A 21,740-nucleotide genomic window follows, 5' to 3' on the forward strand; every position below is an offset into this window, starting at 1 on the left:
TACCTGTATCCGTAACACATGTATTCAATATAAAGTTCACATGTTAACACCACCTTTTCACATACGAGGAGAATAATGTTTTCACCTCACGTGAATTGCAGATTGACATGTGGAATTGTGAGTTTCACCTGTGAAAAACATTCATATGTGAAAATGTAATTAGTATTTTCACAAGTGAAAAACTTTGACATGCGAAAACCTAAATCTCACATGTGGAATTGCATTTCACGTTTCAAAATTGAATTTCCACTTTCACATGTGAAAAACGTTTAAATGTTTTCACTTGAAGTTTCATGTTATCACATGTTGCTTTTACATGTCACATGTTATCATATTAACTTCACATAAGATTCATGATTCATGTTGTTTTTAATAAGAGTTAAATCGTTGGATAACAAAAGTAGGCTGTAATGACGAGAGTATACGACTATTGACTATAAAAGTGTGCTGTTTTCTGTCGTTTTAAACAGCTTGTGTCATAAAGGAAGATCCAAGGCAGGTTGGATTAATTAGCATACAGGGAGGGACAAGGAAATATGGTCAAAATGTGGATGCAGTGGGCAGTGTCACGCCCTGACTGTAGAGAGCGTTTTATGTCTCTATTTTGGTTTGGTCAGGGTGTGATTTGGGTGGGCAGTCTATGTTCTATGATTTTCTATTTCTATGTGTTTGGCCGGGTGTGGTTCTCCATCAGAGGCAGCTGTCTATCGTTGTCTCTGATTGAGAACCATACTTAGGTAGCCTTTTCCCACCTGTGTTTTGTGGGTAATTATTTTCCGTGTGTGTTTGTGTGCGCCTTGGTTGCGTCACGTTCTTTGCTGTTTACCTGTTTGTTTTTTGGTTGTTTCGGTTTCACTTTCATTAAAAGATGTGGAACTACATGCCGCTATGCCTTGGTCGATTTATGACAGGGAGTTTGAGGATAGCGAGCGTGACAGGCAGATTAGAGAAATTTTGTTAACATGAGTAGACGCAACAAATCTCGATCAGATCGTGATCGGATCATCTTGATCGAATGACAACAACCACATGTTAATGCAAGGTGTAACCACGGCTGGGTCAAAAGTGTTCTGTACAATATTGACCCAAATTGGGTTGTTTTTAACCTAGCAGTTTACACATCAAACACATGGAAACACTAACAGCGTGTTTAACTCCATTGAGTTAATTCCAGCCATTACAATGATCCCGTCCTCTTATTGTCGTCCCAACAGCCTCTTCTGACACACACACACACAAACACACAAAGCACACACACATTAGCAATGGTTGCAGAGTTCTCATCAACCTTGGAAAGGCAGTCTCGGTTTTTAATGTCATTACTTAATATCAAGCTAGATGAAGAATGCTGCAGTCTGATCACGGACACATCACACAAAAGCACACATGCTCTAGTGTCACCTGCACATTATTGAAAAATTAACACTGAATTCTTGGCAAGGCATATTTGAATGCCAAGCATTCAATCGTTCTCGAGCATAACCTTGATGATCTGAGAGGTATTGTATTTCAGACAATTACTGGTAGCTTTCATTTGCGAGGACAGATAAGCAATTCGTTTAGGGAAAAAACTTAATGGGACAGAAGTTCAGAAAACAAAGATGATGTTTTGGAAAGGCCTGAGCTGTCAATCTCGTCCTTCCTCCCCTTCCCTCAGCAGTATTGTGTCTGTGAACATGACCTCACCATGCTCTTGCGATGACATATTTCTCTCCATTACCAGTGATACAGTGACTGATCATTAGGTCATTGCATTATAACAGATCATAGGGCCTAGTCTCGACAACTAAAGCTACACAACATATTGAAGCTTGGAACGATCATATGGATCATATGTTGATTTGCGGCCGCTCGCCGCAGGTCCTCCTATCTAGCTGCTTCCACTTGTTCCGCTTCCGTCTCTTGCCTTGGACGCCAGTCAAACAGTGTTTAATGATATGATGCAGTCTCTTTGCGGCATCTCCCAATAAAGTGTCACTGTGCAGCCCCTGGTATTTGCCTTGGATGGTCTGGAGGACAAACCGGGCAGGTTTACTGTTTTCCTCCATCTGTTGGTGTTAGTTTAGGCAAGGTAAGACGTTTATTTGGGAACTTGAGTGGAGCGTAGCGAAGGCTAATTCTAGGGGCGACACAAATCATATGACAAAGTAAAAGATGTCCCTTTTATGATAGCCATTTTCTTTTCATTAGCGTCTCCCCATCTGAACTTGTCTAGCTCAGGGTTCGACTTTGATTGAGGGTTTGTGATGAGGTACAATTATTCAGGCTAGACCCCTTGATGAAAACCCAGAGGCATTATTGAATCCCATAATTAGAATCCAAAACCAATCTCCCTCTCCCTCCATTTCTGGCCAAAACTGTTGATGTCCTTCTGGAAGTTTGACATTTCTTAAAGTCTTCAAACTAACTAAGCCAAGCCATTAATGTGATGAAAATCCCAGTGAAAGTTATTTTGGTCGTAGTAGTTACAGTTAGACTCATGGTCCCACCTCGGTAGTTAACTTCTCTGGGGCAGGTGGGACGCAAATGTCCCACCGGCCAATAGCCAGGGAAAATACAGCGCGCCATATTCAAATAACATGATATAAAAATCTAACTTTCATTAAATCACACATGTAAGATACCAAATTAAAGCTACACTCGTTGTGAATCCAGCCAACATGTCAGATTTCAAAAAAGCTTTTCGGCGAAAGCATAAGATGCTAATATCTGATGATAGTACAAAAGTAAACAAAGAGAGAAGCATATTTCATCAATGCAAGCACGACACAAAACGCTGAAATAAAATATAAATCATGCCTTACCTTTGGCGAAATTCTTTTGTTGGCACTCCAATATGTCCCATAAACATCACAAATGGTCCTTTTGTTCAATTAATTCCGTCGATATATATCCAAAATGTCAATTTATTTGGACGGTTTCATCCAGAAAAACACAGCTTCCAACTTTCGCCAAGTCACTACAAAATATATCAAAAGTTACATGTAAACTTTACCAAAACATTTGAAACTACTTTGGTAATACAACATTAGGTATTTTTAAACGTTAATAATCGATCAATTTGAAGACGGGATGATCTGTGTTCAATACAAAAAGAAAACAAACTGACGCAACTTTTTTCGTAACGTGACTCTCTCAAAATATTTACTTCATGTGACCCTCATTGACGATAGCCCTACTTCTTCACTACACAAAGGAATAACCTCAACCGATTTCCAAGGACTGGTGACATCCAGTGGAAGAGGTAGGAACTGCAAGCAAGTCCATTAGAAATCTGGTGTCTCTAAAAAAACGAATTGAAAAGACAGTGACATCAAAAAAATACAAATTTTGAATGGTTTGTCCTCAGGGTTTTGCCTGCTACATAAGTTCTGTTATTCTCACAGACATGATTCAAACAGTTTTAGAAACTTCAGAGTGTTTTCTATCCAAATCTACTAATAATATGCATATCTTATATTCTGGGGATGAGTAGCAAGCAGTTGAATTTTGGCATGCTATTTTTCCCAAAAGTGAAAATGCTGCCCCCTGCCCTCAAGACGTTTTAAGACAGTTATACTCATGGTCCCACGTCGGTAGTTAAGACAGTTAGACTCATGGTCCCACCTCGGTAGTTAAGAGAGTTAGACTCATGGTCCCACCTCGGTAGTTAAGACAGTTAGACTCATTGTCCTACCTCGGTAGTCAAGACAGTTAGAATCATGGTCCCACCTCAGTAGATAAGCCAGTTAGACTCATGGTCCCACCTCGGTAGTTAAGACAGTTAGACTCACGGTCCTACCTCAGCAGATAAGACAGTTAGACTCATGTTCCTACCTCGGTAGTTAAGACAGTTAGACTCATGTTCCCACCTCAGCAGATAAGACAGTTAGATTCACAGTCCCACCTCGGTAGTTAAGACAGTTAGAATCATTGTCCTACCTCGGTAGTTAAGACAGTTAGACTCATGTTCCCACCTCAGCAGATAAGCCAGTTAGAATCATGGTCCCACCTCAGTAGATAAGCCAGTTAGACTCATGGTCCCACCTCGGTAGTTAAGACAGTTAGACTCACGGTCCCACCTCAGTAGATAAGCCAGTGAGACTCATGGTCCTACCTCGGTAGTTAAGACAGTTAGAATCATGAACCTACCTCGGTAGTTAAGACAGTTAGACTCATGGTCCCACCTCGGTAGTTAAGACAGTTAGACTCATGGTCCCACCTCAGTAGATGAGCCAGTTAGACTCATGGTCCCACCTCAGTAGATGAGCCAGTTAGACTCATGGTCCCACCTCAGTAGTTAAGCCAGTTAGACTCATGGTCCCACCTCAGTAGATAAGCCAGTTAGACTCATGGTCCTACCTCGGTAGTTAAGACAGTTAGACTCATGGTCCCACCTCGGTAGTTAAGACAGTTAGACTCATTGTCCTACCTCGGTAGTCAAGACAGTTAGAATCATGGTCCCACCTCAGTAGATAAGCCAGTTAGACTCATGGTCTCACCTCAGTAGATAAGACAGTTAGACTCATGTTCCCACCTCAGCAGATAAGACAGTTAGACTCATGTTCCTACCTCGGTAGTTAAGACAGTTAGACTCATGTTCCCACCTCAGCAGATAAGACAGTTAGATTCACAGTCCCACCTCGGTAGTTAAGACAGTTAGAATCATTGTCTTACCTCGGTAGTTAAGACAGTTAGACTCACGGTCCCACCTCAGCAGATAAGCCAGTTAGACTCATGGTCCTACCTCGGTAGTTAAGACAGTTAGACTCACGGTCCCACCTCAGCAGATAAGACAGTTAGAATCATGGTCCCACCTCAGTAGATGAGCCAGTTAGACTCATGGTCCCACCTCAGTAGATGAGCCAGTTAGACTCATGGTCCCACCTCAGTAGATAAGCCAGTTAGACTCATGGTCCCACCTCAGTAGATAAGACAGTTAGACTCATGTTCCCACCTCAGTAGATAAGCCAATTAGAATCATGGTCCCACCTCAGTAGATAAGCCAGTTAGACTCATGGTCCCACCTCAGTAGATAAGACAGTTAGACTCATGGTCCCACCTCGGTAGTTAAGACAGTTAGACTCATGGTCCCACCTCGGTAGTTAAGACAGTTAGACTCATGTTCCCACCTCAGCAGATAAGCCAGTTAGAATCATGGTCCCACCTCAGTAGATAAGACAGTTAGACTCATGGTCCTACCTCGGTAGTTAAGACAGTTAGACTCACGGTCCCACCTCAGCAGATAAGCCAGTTAGACTCATGGTCCCACCTCGGTAGTTAAGACAGTTAGACTCACGGTCCCACCTCAGTAGATAAGCCAGTGAGACTCATGGTCCTACCTCGGTAGTTAAGACAGTTAGAATCATGAACCTACCTCGGTAGTTAAGACAGTTAGACTCATGGTCCCACCTCGGTAGTTAAGACAGTTAGACTCATGGTCCCACCTCAGTAGATGAGCCAGTTAGACTCATGGTCCCACCTCAGTAGATGAGCCAGTTAGACTCATGGTTCCACCTCAGTAGTTAAGCCAGTTAGACTCATGGTCCCACCTCAGTAGATAAGACAGTTAGACTCATGGTCCTACCTCGGTAGTTAAGACAGTTAGACTCACGGTCCCACCTCAGCAGATAAGCCAGTTAGACTCATGGTCCCACCTCAGTAGATGAGCCAGTTAGACTCATGGTCCCACCTCAGTAGATAAGCCAGTTAGACTCATGGTCCCACCTCAGTAGATAAGCCAGTTAGACTCATGGTCCCACCTCAGTAGATAAGACAGTTAGACTCATGTTCCCACCTCAGCAGATAAGCCAATTAGAATCATGGTCCCACCTCAGTAGATAAGCCAGTTAGACTCATGGTCCCACCTCAGTAGATAAGACAGTTAGACTCATGGTCCCACCTCGGTAGTTAAGACAGTTAGACTCATGGTCCCACCTCGGTAGTTAAGACAGTTAGACTCATGTTCCCACCTCAGCAGATAAGCCAGTTAGAATCATGGTCCCACCTCAGTAGATAAGACAGTTAGACTCATGGTCCTACCTCGGTAGTTAAGACAGTTAGACTCACGGTCCCACCTCAGCAGATAAGCCAGTTAGACTCATGTTCCCACCTCGGTAGTTAAGACAGTTAGACTCACGGTCCCACCTCAGTAGATAAGCCAGTGAGACTCATGGTCCTACCTCGGTAGTTAAGACAGTTAGAATCATGGTCCCACCTCGGTAGTTAAGACAGTTAGACTCATTGTCCTACCTCGGTAGTCAAGACAGTTAGAATCATGGTCCCACCTCAGTAGATAAGCCAGTTAGACTCATGGTCTCACCTCAGTAGATAAGACAGTTAGACTCATGTTCCTACCTCGGTAGTTAAGACAGTTAGACTCATGTTCCCACCTCAGCAGATAAGACAGTTAGATTCACAGTCCCACCTCGGTAGTTAAGACAGTTAGACTCATGGTCCTACCTCGGTAGTTAAGACAGTTAGACTCACGGTCCCACCTCAGCAGATAAGCCAGTTAGACTCATGGTCCCACCTCAGTAGATGAGCCAGTTAGACTCATGGTCCCACCTCAGTAGATGAGCCAGTTAGACTCATGGTCCCACCTCAGTAGATAAGCCAGTTAGACTCATGGTCCCACCTCAGTAGATAAGACAGTTAGACTCATGTTCCCACCTCAGTAGATAAGCCAATTAGAATCATGGTCCCACCTCAGTAGATAAGCCAGTTAGACTCATGGTCCCACCTCAGTAGATAAGACAGTTAGACTCATGGTCCCACCTCGGTAGTTAAGACAGTTAGACTCATGGTCCCACCTCGGTAGTTAAGACAGTTAGACTCATGTTCCCACCTCAGCAGATAAGCCAGTTAGAATCATGGTCCCACCGCAGTAGATAAGACAGTTAGACTCATGGTCCTACCTCGGTAGTTAAGACAGTTAGACTCACGGTCCCACCTCTGCAGATAAGCCAGTTAGACTCATGGTCCCACCTCGGTAGTTAAGACAGTTAGACTCACGGTCCCACCTCAGTAGATAAGCCAGTGAGACTCATGGTCCTACCTCGGTAGTTAAGACAGTTAGAATCATGAACCTACCTCGGTAGTTAAGACAGTTAGACTCATGGTCCCACCTCGGTAGTTAAGACAGTTAGACTCATGGTCCCACCTCAGTAGATGAGCCAGTTAGACTCATGGTCCCACCTCAGTAGATGAGCCAGTTAGACTCATGGTCCCACCTCAGTAGATAAGATAGTTAGACTCATGGTCCTACCTCGGTAGTTAAGACAGTTAGACTCACGGTCCCATCTCAGCAGATAAGACAGTTAGACTCATGGTCCCACCTCGGTAGTTAAGACAGTTAGACTCATGGTCCCACCTCGGTAGTTAAGACAGTTAGACTCATGGTCCCACCTCGGTAGTTAAGACAGTTAGACTCATGGTCCCACCTCGGTAGTTAAGACAGTTAGACTCATGTTCCCACCTCAGCAGATAAGCCAGTTAGAATCATGGTCCCACCTCAGTAGATAAGACAGTTAGACTCATGGTCCTACCTCGGTAGGTAAGACAGTTAGACTCACGGTCCCACCTCAGCAGATAAGCCAGTTAGACTCATGGTCCCACCTCGGTAGTTAAGACAGTGAGACTCATGGTCCCACCTCAGTAGATAAGCCAGTTAGACTCATGGTCACACCTCAGTAGTTAAGACACTTTTACTTCAAAGGGAGGGAAATTAATCAGTCACGTCAAAGTTCAACCACGGTATTTATCTCACCCCCCCTCCCTAAACAGTTTGTTTTTTCTCCCATAACTTTAAGAAATAAATTAATAACAAATTTGACCTGTAGGTTGTTAACAAAGTAAAATAATGAAAACAAAAAAACTAAAACTAAGTAAGTTTGCGTTTTCTTCAGCCAAAAAGTGAAACGGTTGGAATAGAGCCCTTGAAAGCCCAGTGATATCTGACGGGAGAAGAGTGTGTGTTCAAGTGCTTGGCCTGCAGCTTTGGCCCATTAGGAAAATACACTTCTCAGCCAACGCCACTGAGAGAGAAAGAGTGAGACAGAGATGAAGTAGATGTCTATGACTGTATAATACGTAGTGATAGCACTTTCTCTCTCGCTCTCTCTCCCACACACAAACACATGCGCACATACACTATGTGCTTACAGAAGGATGAAAGACAGAGATCTAGGGATGAAAGACAGACAGACAGAGGGATGAAAGACAGACAGACATACAGAGACAGAGGGATGAAAGACAGACAGACAGACAGACAGACAGACAGACAGACAGACAGACAGACAGACAGACAGACAGACAGACAGACAGACAGACAGACAGACAGACAGACAGACAGACAGACAGACAGACAGACAGACAGACAGACAGACAGACAGACAGACAGACAGAGGGATGAAAGACAGACAGACAGACAGACAGACAGACAGACAGACAGACAGACAGACAGACAGACAGACAGACAGACAGACAGACAGACAGACAGACAGACAGACAGACAGACAGACAGACAGACAGACAGACAGACAGACAGACAGACAGACAGACAGACAGACAGACAGACAGACAGACAGATGAAAGAAACTGTAATTTAAGCCCGTCTTTGACACAATAGATCACAAGGAGCGATGACACTGCACTATTCTCCTGCTGCACAACACAGCCATTGATTTAGCCATACGAAATTAATGGAGTCAAATAGAGTCCATTTCAGCAGAAATTAGTTTAGTCAAATTGATTTAGAATTGAATGAATAGGGGAGGAAGTGTTTGGCAGATCTCTTTGTGGAAGAATGGACTGCTGCTCAGGGGAATTGATGTTGCTCCGATGGAACACACAAAAGCCAGAGCTAACAGCCTGCATGGTTTTATTGATTAAGGTTGTTGTAAATTGAATGGACAAGCTAGCAGTAATCTTATTAGATGGCGGAGGGAGATAACACAAACAAATAGCTCACACACACACACACACACACACACACACACACACACACACACACACACACACACTCACACTCATCACATATGCCACTGCTACTGTCTATTATCCATCCTGTTGCCTAGTTACTTCACACCTACCTATACAGTATGTAAATAGCTACCTCAATCAAATCAAATAACCTTTTATTCGTCACATGCTTTGTAAACAACAGGTGTGGACTAACAGTGAAATGCTTACTTATGGGCCCTTGCCAACAACACAGAGAGAAAGAAAATTGAGAAATAATAGAAAAGTAAAACATGTAATAATGAAAGTAATACAGTTTTTTCCAACTGCTTACACACGTTTTCAAAACTCTACACACAATTCCCAAAACTGCACACTTCAAAATGTAACATTGCATTCAAAAATGCCATAAACACATGTCAGAATGAAGCATTTGCATCAAATGGCAAACACTGCTTTCATAATAGTACATTTTTGGATATACCATGTAAACACTGTTGTTCTAAATCTAAAGCTCTTTGGTCTTTCATAGGCTTATATCTACATTTCAATACAGTGTTCTACAGTGAAAGTAATCTGCTGACAGGGGTAACAAGTACACTGTCAACACCAATGCAATGTAGAAACAGAAAATATTTATTAGGCCAAACATTACTGTTGTATACTGTAGCATACAACAAAACCATAAACATATGTAAACCAAAAGTATATTCTTTAGAATACAGTAAAGAACACAATTGTGTGTGTGTGTGGGGTCCCGGGGGGGGGGGGGGGCAGTCCAGGAATTGGTAGGGGGGGGGGGGGCAGTCACCAGTGCTAAGCTACGCTTCATCTCTTCTCCGGCCTGGGTCTGGCCACAATACTTCGTCCACATCACAAGATACGTTTTCTCTTGCCAAACATCGAGGGAAGTATCTCCTAGCATGGCGTATCCAACCTTGGACAGAGGCAACCTCTATGTCCCCACATGCGTCCTCCATTGCCTGGAGAAGTGGCATGTCGGCATAGGGTTGGCGATCATACACTTTCCAGCGCCAGGCTGAGAAGAGTTCCTCTATGGGATTTAGAAAAGGTGAATATGGGGGTAGGTACAGAATGACAAATTGTGGATGGGTGGCAAACCAGTTTTGGACCAGAACAGCCCGGTGAAAACTAACATTGTCCCATAAAACCACAAATCTAGCAGGCTCCTGATCTGGATCAGGGACAAGCATTGTGTAAATTATATCCAGAAAAGTGAGCATATGGCCGGTGTTGTACGGACCCAGTGTGGCATTGTGATGGAGGACCTCATCCACATAAATAAATTCATGGCGAATTACATGGGCATCCAGCTCCAATACTCTCTGTAACAGACAAAAGGATATACAGATGAGTAAACATGGTATGTCTGAAGTACTGGAAGTAGTGTTGCATACATACCTCTACAAAGTCATGTCGCATATTCTTGACTCTGTCAGAGTTTCTCTCAAATGGCACCTTGTAAAGTTGTTTCATCGTCACTCGGTGCCGTTGGAGGATGCGTTGTATGGTCGACAGGCTTACAGCATTGATGTTGTTAAATATGGTGTCATTATTCAAGATATGCTCTCTTATCTCTCGAATCCTAATTGCATTGTTGGCCAAAATATAATTGCAGTCTATTGTACATCTGTAAACAAGCGTCCTCGTCCTCCATGATGTCTTTGCCTTTCTACTCTGTACAGAATTCAAACACAGTATGTGTTCAGCATAGGAACTGTAAACAATGTACAAAAAAATGTAGTACAGCATGATAACCAACCTCATTCATTCAATGCAGTGCAGTAAATGGATGGCTTAGAGTTACAAATGTTTATGCAAAACTATGCAGTCATACGTATTTTACAGTACATTACTGTAATGCTAAAATAGTCATTAGATAGTTGCATACCTGTTCTCATTTCGAAATGTTCGAATTATGGACGCCACTGTAAATCGACTCAAGTTGGGCTGGACTCTCAGTTCAGCCTCTCTCATGGTCAAACTGTGGTTAATCACATGATCAACAAGTGTTGCCCTAATCTCATCAGAGATGGCTCTCCTTCCTTCTCTTCTTTGCCCTCGTCCTCTTCTTCCTCTTCCTCTCCCTCCTACTCCTCTTGCTCGCTGTCCATTGTTGGCATCCGTTGTTCAAAACAGGTAATCTGACCTTTGACCTATTTATAGGCCTATACTACAGTAAAGCAGTGATTGGTTAGTGATCAGTTAAGCTATTAGTGTTTGCACATGTGAGGAGTGTGTGTGTGACCTGGTGAATAAGTGTAGCATTTTGATTGGTTGTGTTTGGAAAAGGAAAGCAAGTCACTTCCTGTTAGATTTTTGTGTTTTAGGTAGAGAATTGTGTGTAGTGTTTTGAAAAAAGGGTTTTACGCAATTGACAACCGAGTCAAAGGCTGAGAAATAGCTTATGGTTTTGGATGTTTGGTGTGTAGTTTTGCACTTTGAGTGAGAGGTTTCAAAAATCGTGTGACATGAAAAGATTTTGTGTGTAAGCAGTTGGAAAAAACTGTAATAAATACACAATGAGTAACGATAACTTGGCAATATACACAGGGTACCAGTACCAAGGCCATGTGCAGGGGTACGAGGTAATTGAGGTAATTGAGGTAGATACAGTGCCTTCAGAAAGTGTTCATACCCCCTGACTTATTCCACATTTTGTTGTGTTACAGCCTGAGTTCAAAATGGATTCAATAGATGTATTTTCTCCCCCATCTACACACAATACCCCATAATGATAAAGTGAGTCAGTGAGTCAATACTTTGTAGAAGCTCCTTTGGCAGTGATTACAGCTGTGAGTATTTATGGGTAAGTCTCTAAGAGCTTCCAACACCTTGATTGTGCAACAATTGCCCGTTAATCTTTTCAAAATTCTTCAAGCTCTGTCAAATCGGTTGTTGATCATTGTTAGACAACCATATTCAGGTCTTGCCAAAGATTTTCAAGTAGATTTAAGTCAAACTGTCACTCAGCCACTCAGGAACATTCCCTGTCTTCTTGGTAAGGACCACCACTTTAGATTTGGCCTTGTGTTTTAGGCTATGGTACTGCTGAAAGGTGAATTCATCTCCCAGTGTCTGGTGGACACAGCCTGAACAACGTTTTGCTCTAGGATTTTGCCTCTACTTAGCTCCATTCTGTTTATTTTTTATCCTGAAATAATCCCCATAACATGATGCATAAAATATGGCGAGCGGTACTCAGTAATGTGTTGAATTGGATTTGTCCCAAACACAACACCTTGTATTCAGGACAAAAAGTTAATTGCTTTGCCACATTTACTGCAGTATTACTTTAGTTCCTTGTTGTAAACAGGATGCATGTTTTGGAATATGTTTTATTCTGTACAGGCTTCCTTCTTTTAACTCTGTCAATTATGTTAGTATTATGGAGTAACTACAATGTTGTTGATCCATTCTCAGTTTTCTCCTTTCACAGCCATTAAACTATCTGTTTTAAAGTCACCATCGGTCTCATGGTGAAATCCCTGAGTGCATTCCTTCCTCTCTGGCAAATGAGTTAGGAAGGACGCCTGTATCTCTGTAGTGACTGGATGTATTGATACACCATCCAAAATGTAATTAAAAACGTTGCCATGCTAAAAGGGATATTCAATGTCAGCTTACATTTTGTTTTACCCATCTACCAATAGGTGTTCTTCTTTACGAGTCATTCAGTCTTTGTTGTTGAAACTGTGTTTGAAATTCACTGCTCGACTTACAGATAATTGTATGTAAAGTAATGTAAAGAGATGGGGTAGTCATTTAAAAATCATGTTAAACACTATTTTTGAGTCATGCAACTTATTATAACTACCTATTTAGGCTTGCCATAACAAAGGGTTTGAATATCAAGACATTTCAGCTTTTCATTTTTTTATTAATTTGTAAAAATGTTGAAAAACATAATTCCACTTTGACGTTATAGGGCATTGTGTATAGGCCAGTTACAAAAAAAAATCTCAATTTAATAAATGTTTAATTCAGTATGTAACACATACTTGCTGAAGGCACTATATGTACATATAACTAGGAATAATGTGACAGATAATAAACAGTAGCAATGTGTGAGTCAAAAAAGTAAGTGCAAAAATGGTAAATTTAGATAGTCCGGGTAGCTATTGGTTAACTATTTAACTAACTATTTAGCAGTTTTATGTCTTTAGGGTAGAAGCTGTTCAGGGTCCTGTTGTTTGCAAACTTGTTGCATCGGTACCGCTTACCATGTGGTAGCAGAGAGAACAGTCTATGACTTTGGTGGCTGGAGTATTTGAACAATATTAGGGCTTTCCTCTGACACCGCCTGGTATAATTACCTTGTACCCCTGCACATCGACTCGGTACTGGCACTCCCTGTATACTGTGTGACTATGTCATTTTTACTTGTTGTTGTTATTCGCAATTCACTATGTATTTTATCTTTAATATCTATTTTATCTTTAACTCTGTAATGTTGGAAAAGGAACCGTAAGTAAGCATTTTACTGTTAGTCTACGCCTGTTTACGAAGCGTGTGACAAAATCAAATTTGATTTGACTCGTTGCTTCATGTTTATCACACAAACCCAGCCCCTTGTACTTCCATTTCCCATTGCCTGTTGTTATGTTGCATGGTGAGATGCTGTTGCCACGGAGAGTTAGAGACTACGCTAAAACCTCAACTCTGTAAGTGCGTGTCTCTGATGATGACAGAAGAAAAGAAGGGATCAGTAAGATACATATACTCTGAGAACAAACCCTGGACGACAACATCTTACTGGGATGAGAAACTCTTTCACACGATATTGGACTTGACATGTGCATCATTGTCTGGAGTCTGGATATACACTGCTCAAAAAAATAAAGGGAACACTAAAATAACACATCCTAGATCTGAATGAATGAAATATTCTTATTAAATACTTTTTTCTTTACATAGTTGAATGTGCTGACAACAAAATCACACAAAAATGATCAATAGTAATCAAATTTATCAACCCATGGAGTTCTGGATTTGGAGTCACACTCAAAATTAAAGTGGAAAACCACACTACAGGCTGATCCAACTTTGATGTAATGTCCTTAAAACAAGTCAAAATGAGGCTCAGTAGTGTGTGTGGCCTCCACGTGCCTGTATGACCTCCCTACAACGCCTGGGCATGCTCCTGATGAGGTGGCGGATGGTCTCCTGAGGCATCTCCTCCCAGACCTGGACTAAAGCATCCGCCAACTCCTGGACAGTCTGTGGTGCAACGTGGCGTTGGTGGATGGAGCGAGACATGATGTCCCAGATGTGCTCAATTTGATTCAGGTCTGGGGAACGGGCGGGCCAGTCCATAGCATCAATGCCTTCCTCTTGCAGGAACTGCTGACACACTCCAGCCACATGAGGTCTAGCATTGTCTTGCATTAGGAGGAACCCAGGGCCAACCGCACCAGCATATGGTCTCACAAGGGGTCTGAGGATCTCATCTCGGTACCTAATGGCAGTCAGGCTACCTCTGGCGAGCACATGGAGGGCTGTGCGGCCCCCCAAAGAAATACCACCCCAGACCATGACTGACCCACCGCCAAACCGGTCATGCTGGAGGATGTTGCAGGCAGCAGAACGTTCTCCACGGCGTCTCCAGACTCTGTCACGTCTGTCACGTGCTCAGTGTGAACCTGCTTTCATCTCTGAAGAGCACATGGCGCCAGTGGCAAATTTGCCAATCTTGGTGTTCTCTGGCAAATGCCAAACGTCCTGCACGGTGTTGGGCTGTAAGCACAACCGCCACCTGTGGACGTCGGGCCCTCATACCACCCTCATGGAGTCTGTTTCTGACCGTTTGAGCAGACACATGCACATTTGTGGCCTGCTGGAGGTCATTTTGCAGGGCTCTGGCAGTGCTCTTCCTGCTCTAAGGCGGAGGTAGCGGTCCTGCTGCTGGGTTGTTGCCCTCCTACGGCCTCCTCCACGTCTCCTGATGTACTGGCCTGTCTCCTGGTAGCGCCTCCATGCTCTGGACACTACGCTGACAGACACAGCAAAACTTCTTGCCACAGCTCGCATTGATGTGCTATCCTGGATGAGCTGCACTACCTGAGCCACTTGTGTGGGTTGTAGACTCCGTCTCATGCTACCACTAGAGTGAAAGCACCGCCAGCATTCAAAAGTGACCAAAACATCAGCCAGGAAGCATAGGAACTGAGAAGTGGTCTGTGGTCACCACCTGCAGAACCACTCCTTTATTGGGGGTGTCTTGCTAATTGCCTATAATTTCCACCTGTTGTCTATTCCATTTGCACAACAGCATGTGAAATTTATTGTCAATCAGTGTTGCTTCCTAAGTGGACAGTTTGATTTCACAGAAGTGTGATTGACTTGGAGTTACATTGTGTTGTTTAAGTGTTCCCTTTATTTTTTTTAGCAGTGTATATATAGAGAGACAGATGTCTTAGCAACACTTATGGCTATAAATTATATAATCATTGTGTTGTTTTCATAGTCTGCTCATTATATAGTCTGCTAATATCTTAGTTGGGAATCAAAAAGTGTGTTGAAATGTAGACCGTTGTAGTCTGGAATATAATAAGGGTGTGATTAATCAGGTTGTGTCATAAAATCACAGTGCTTAGGGGTTTAGTGCTTGTAGATTTGGTAACACTGTAATGAACTGAACTGGAAACGTTTCCACATTTTTCCACCATGGAGAAAGAAGGCCACAGGGAGGGAAGAGCAATATGTCTGCAGTTGTGTGGGAGTGCAACTATGATTATGGATGGACTGTAGAAGAAGACAGAAGGAGTGAAAACAGCTCCAGTGAATGGCTTGCCAACTCATGCTGCAACCCACTTATCACGTGACAGTGTAGCAGTGAGATAAGGAACAGACATGTGACTCTGTAGCAGTGAGATAAGAGACAGACATGTGACTCTGTAGTAGTGAGATAAGAGACAGACATGTGACTCTGTAGTAGTCAGATAAGAGACAGACATGTGACTCTGTAGTAGTCAGATAAGAGACAGACATGTGACTCTGTAGTAGTCAGATAAGAGACAGACATGTGACTGTAGCAGTGAGATAAGAGACAGACGCGTCATTCTGTAGTAGTGAGATAAGAGACAGACATATGGTGAGCAAGCGCCCCAGACTCTCCTGCCAAAGATGTCATAAGTCACAGAAGGCCTTATTCGTCTGAGAGGTGAATGACTTCAGGCTAGCCAGTCAAGTCAGTGTCATTTGGTTGAACATGCCCCTTAACTGTTGTGTTTCCATGGTGCGAGGATTCAGTGGTGTGTCCAAACGGGTGAAACATCCAGAATTAAAATGTAGTGCAAGTTGCTTTGAATAAGAGCACAATGTAAAATGTGTTCATGGCGCCTTATTTTCTGCGCTCAAGGGAAACCTTCACAGCCTGTGTTTTATGGACTCCACTGGACCTGCTAAAACAAATGAACACATAGAGCCGTAAAATAACAATAGCAAGACTATATACAGGGGGTACCGGTACAGAGTGAATGTGCGGGGCACCGGTTAGTTGAGGTAATTGAAGTAATATGTACATGTAGGTAGAGTTCTTAAAGTGACAATGCATAGACAACCGATAGTAGCAGAGGTGTGAAAGGGGGGGGGGGCAATGCAAATAGTCTGGGTAGCAAATTTGATTAGATGTTCAGGAGTCTTATGGCTTGAGGGTAGAAGCTGTTTAGAAGCCTCTTGGACCTAGACTTGATGCTCCGGTACTGCTTGCTGTGCGGTACCAGAGAGAACAGTCTATGATTAGGGTGGCTGGAGTCTTGACAATTTAAAGGGCCTTCCTCTGACACCGCTGGTATAGAGGTCCTGGATGGCAGGAAGCTTGACCCCAGTAATGTTCTGTGATGTACTACCCTCTGTAGTGTGTTGCGGTCGGAGGCTGAGCAGTTGCCATAACAGGCAATGATGCAACCAGTCAGGATGCGCTCGATGGTGCAGCTGTAGAACCTTTTGAGGATCTGAGGACACATGCCACTTTTTTCAGTCTCCTGTGGGGGAATAGGTTTAGTCGTGCCCTCTTCACAACTGTCTTGGTGTGCTTGGACCGTGTTAGCTTGTTGGTGATGTGGACACCAAGGAACTTGAAGCTCTCAACCTGCTCCACCACAGCCCCATTGATGAGAATGGGAGCGTGCTTGGTCCTCCTTTTCCTGTAGTCCACAATCATCTCTTTTGTCTTGATCACATTGAGGGAGATGTTGTTGTCCTGGCACCAAACGGCCAGGTCTCTGACCTCTCTATAGGCTGTATCGTCGTTGTCGGTGATCAGGTCTACCACTGTTGTGTCATCGGCAAACTTGATGATGGTGTTGGAGTCATGTCTGGCCGTGCAGTCATGAGTGAACATGGAGTACATGAGGGGACTGAGCACGCACCCCTGAGGGGCCCCTGTGTTGAGGATAATCGTGGCGGATGTGTTGTTACCACCTGGGGGCGGCCCGTCAAGAAGTCCAGGATCCAGTTGCAGAGGGAGGTGTTTGGTCCCAGGGTCCTTAGCTTAGTGATGAGCTTTGAGGGCACTATGGTGTTGAACACTGAGTTGTAGTCAATGAATAGCATTCTCACATAGGTGTTCATTTTGTCCAGGTGGGAAAGGGCAGTGTAGAGTGCAATAGCGATTGCATCATCTGTGGATCTGTTAGGGCGGTATTCAAATTGGAGTGGGTCTAGCGTTTCTGGGATAATTGGGTTGATGTGAGCCATGGTCAGCCTTTCACAGCACTTCATGACTACAGACGTGAGTGCTACGGGTCTGTAGACATTTAGGCAGGCTACCTTGGTGTTCTTGGGCACAGGGACTATGGTGGTCTGCTTGAAACATGTTGGTATTACAGACTCGGACAGGGAGAGGTTGAAAATGTCAATGAAGACACTTGCCAGTTGGTCAGCTCATGCTAGCAGAACACGTCCTGGTAATCCGTCTGGCCCTGCGGCCTTGTGAATGTTGACCTGCATACTGATCTTACTCACATCGGCTGCGGAGAGTGTGATCACAAAGTCGCCCGGAACAGCGGGTGCTCTAATGCTTGTTTCAGTGTTATTTGCCTCGAAGTGAGCTTAGAAGTAGTTCAGCTCATCTGGTTGGCTTGTGTCACTGGGCAGCTCTCAGCTGTGCTTCCCTTTGTAATCTGTAATGGTTGCAAGCCCTGCCACATTCAACGAGCGTCGGTGCCGGTGTAGTACGATTCGATCTAAGTCCTGTATTGACACTTTGTCTGTTTGATGGTTAGTCAGAGAGCATAGCAGGATTTCTTATAAGCTTCCGAGTTAGAGTCCCGCTCCTTGAAAACGGCAGCTCTACCCTTTAGCTCAGTGCGGATGTTAACTGTAATCCGTGGCTTCTGGTTCGGGTATGTACGTACGGTCACTGTGGGGACGACATCATCGATGCACTTATTGATGAAGCCAATGACTGATGTGGTGTACTCCTCAATGACATAGGAATAATCCCAGAACGTATTCCAGTCTGTGCTTGCAAAACAGTCCTGTAGCTTAGCATCTACTTCATCTGACCACTTTTTTATTGACTGCAGGTAGCTTCCTGCTTTAATTTTGTTTGTAAGCAGGAATCATGAGGATAGAATTATGTTCATATTTGCCAAATTGAGGGCGAGGGAGAGCTTTGTACGCGTCTCTGTGTGTGGAGTAAAGGTGGTCTAGAGTTGTTTTCCTTCTGTTTGTACATTTATCATGGTGATAGAAATTTGGTAAAAACAGATTTAATAAGTTTCCCTGATTTAAAGTCCCCGGCCACTAGGAGCAGCGCCCCTGGATGAGCTTTTTCCTGTTTTCTTATGGCCGAATACAGCTCATTGAGTGCGGTCTAAGTGCCACCATCGGTCTGTGGTGGTATGTAGACGGCTATGAAAAATACAGATGAAAACTCTCTAGGTAGATAGTGTGGTCTACAGCTTATCATGAGATACTCTACCTCAGGCGAACAAAACCTTGAGACTTCCTTAGATATCGTGCACCAGCTGTTGTTTACAAATATACATAGACCGTCACCCCTTGGCTTACCAGACACCGCTGTTCTATCCTTCCGATACAGTGTTTAACCAGCCAGCTGTATGTTGATGATGTCGTCGTTTAGCCACAACTCCGTGAAGCATAAGATATTACAGTTTTTAATGTCCAGTTGGTAGTTTAATATTCCTCTTGAGTGAGTGAGTGCATACGTTCAACGGTGTGTGTGTGTGCGCGCGTGTGTATGTGTGTGTGGGGGGGGTGGGGTCGCAGGAGATTGACTACGCACGGTGCAAATTATCACGTCACCTCTATTTGGAAAATCTCCCATTGAAGTCTCTGTAGCCGATATCAGAACTCTTCCCTGTTGTCTTCGTATCCCTGGGTTCTATTATGGGGGTGGCCTTATTGTTGCTTCTACAGAGAAGAAGGAAGTAGCTTCAAATATTGTTTTTGTTGAGGTGGAAACTATGTTGATGTTACACAAGCACGCTTGTCTTGAACCAGAGAGACTCGAGGGGGAAGCATTATTTTTTGATGGATGCACCAAAGGGGACACGTCAAAGTGGCGTATTGTAGGCCCTGTTTCAAACTTGTGTGCTCTCTATCACATGGGGCTGCATTGTGAATTGCCCCAAAACAAAAAAGCACAATGATTTAAAGGCGAGTACGCCATTCCTCCTCTGAAGGGCCAAAATCTCTCTCTCGCTCTCTCTATTACAGTATCCAGACAATTGACTACTGAAATGTTTTTTTCAATAACACTATTGTGTCAATGTCTAAATGTTTGATCTCGGTGGTACAGGGTGTCCTCTTCAATACTCTACACTCTTAGGAAAAAAAAGTGTTATTTAGAAACTAAAAGGGTTCTTCTGCTGTCCCCATAGGAGAAGCCTTTGAATAACCATTTTGGTTCCAGGTAGAACCCTTTCCACAGGGGAACCAGCAAAGTTCTGCTATGGGTACAGCAAAGAACTCTTTTGGAACCATTTTTCATAAGAGTGTATGTAAGATTTCATTGTCTTTTTCTGGAATCCACTCTTATCTGACTGTCCCCATCCCCCCTAACACCTTCAGGAAGATGGGGTGTTTTACTCACATACTTTGTGGAAGTTGGGCTGGTTTGAGGTTACTGTTACTTGATATCATTTGGTGGTTGGTTTTGGTTTGAAAAAGTCACTTTTATTCCATTTAGAACATTCAAAAGTGTATTTTCTTCTGCCTCTTCTGCCTCTTGTCCTGCTATGGATTGACAGGTTGTATAAGACATTCTAGTTTCCTGGACTTCTAGGCCTCTGGACTAGCAGGCATCTCTTTGTTCATGCTTTGTCTAGTAACTCTAAGATCCTAGAGTAATGCCTTGTAATGCTTGTTAATGCCTTGTAATGCCTAGTGTAATGCCTTGTAATGCTTGTTAATGCCTTGTAATGCCTAGTGTAATGCCTAGTGTAATGCCTTGTAATGCTTGCTAATGCCTTGTAATGCCTAGAGTAATGCCTTGTATTGCCTAGAGTAATGCCGTGTAATGCCTGTTAATGCCTTGTCATGCCTAGTGTAATGCATTGTAATGCCTATAGCAATGCCTTGTAATGCCTAGAGTAATGCATTGTAATGTATAGAGTAATGCATTGTAATGCCTAGAGTAATGCATTGTAATGCCTAGAGTAATGCCTTGTAATGCCTAGAGTAATGCATTGTAATGTCTAGAGCAGGGCTGGGCAACTCCAGTCCTCGAGGGCCTGATTGGTGTTACACTTTTTCTCCATCCCTAGCAAACACAGCTGACACCAATCACCCCTGGTCTAGAGTAACACCTTGCATTGCCCGTTTAGGCCTTGTAATGCTTGTTAATATCTTGTAATGCTTGTCAATGCCTTGTAATGCCGAGAGAATAGCCTTGTAATGCCTTTAATAATGCCTTTTAATTTTTGCAAATGCCTTTGACTGCTTGTTAATATCTTGTAATTATTGTTAATGCCTTGTAATGCCTGTTAATGCCTTGTAATACCTAGAGTAATGCCTGTTAATGCCTTGTAATACCTAGAGTAATGCCTGTTAATGCCTTGTAATACCTAGAGTAATGCCTGTTAATGCCTTGTAATACCTAGAGTAATGCCTGTTAATGCCTTGTAATACCTAGAGTAATGCCTGTTAATGCCTGTTAATACCTGTTAATGCCTGTTAATGCCTGTTAATACCTGTTAATGCCTGTTAATGCCTTGTAATACCTAGAGTAATGCATGTTAATGCCTTGTAATGCCTAGAGTAATGCATGTTAATGCCTTGTAATACCTAGAGTAATGCCTGTTAATGCCTTGTAATACCTGTTAATGCCTTGTAATGGCTGTTAATGCATTGTAATGCCTAGAGTAATACCTTGTAATCCCTGTTACTGCATTGTAATGCCTAGTGTAATGCCTTGTAATGCCTATAGTAATGCATGGTAATACTTAGAGTAATGCCTTGTAATGCCTATAACAATGCCTTGTATTACCTAGAGTAATGCCTGTTAATGCCATGTAATGCCTAGAGTAATGCCTTGTAATGCGTGTTGTAGAGTAATGCCTTGTAATGCGTGTTGTAGAGTAATGCCTTGTAATGCGTGTTGTAGAGTAATGCCTTGTAATGCGTGTTGTAGAGTAATGCCTTGTAATGCGTGTTGTAGAGTAATGCCTTGTAATACGTGTTGTAGAGTAATGCCTTGTAATGCGTGTTGTAGAGTAATGCCTTGTAATGCGTGTTGTAGAGTAATGCCTTGTAATGCGTGTTGTAGAGTAATGCCTTGTAATGCCTAGAGTAATGCCTTGTAATGCGTG

Source organism: Salvelinus namaycush, chromosome 4 (assembly GCF_016432855.1).
Source record: "Salvelinus namaycush isolate Seneca chromosome 4, SaNama_1.0, whole genome shotgun sequence".
Taxonomy (NCBI): domain Eukaryota; kingdom Metazoa; phylum Chordata; class Actinopteri; order Salmoniformes; family Salmonidae; genus Salvelinus; species Salvelinus namaycush.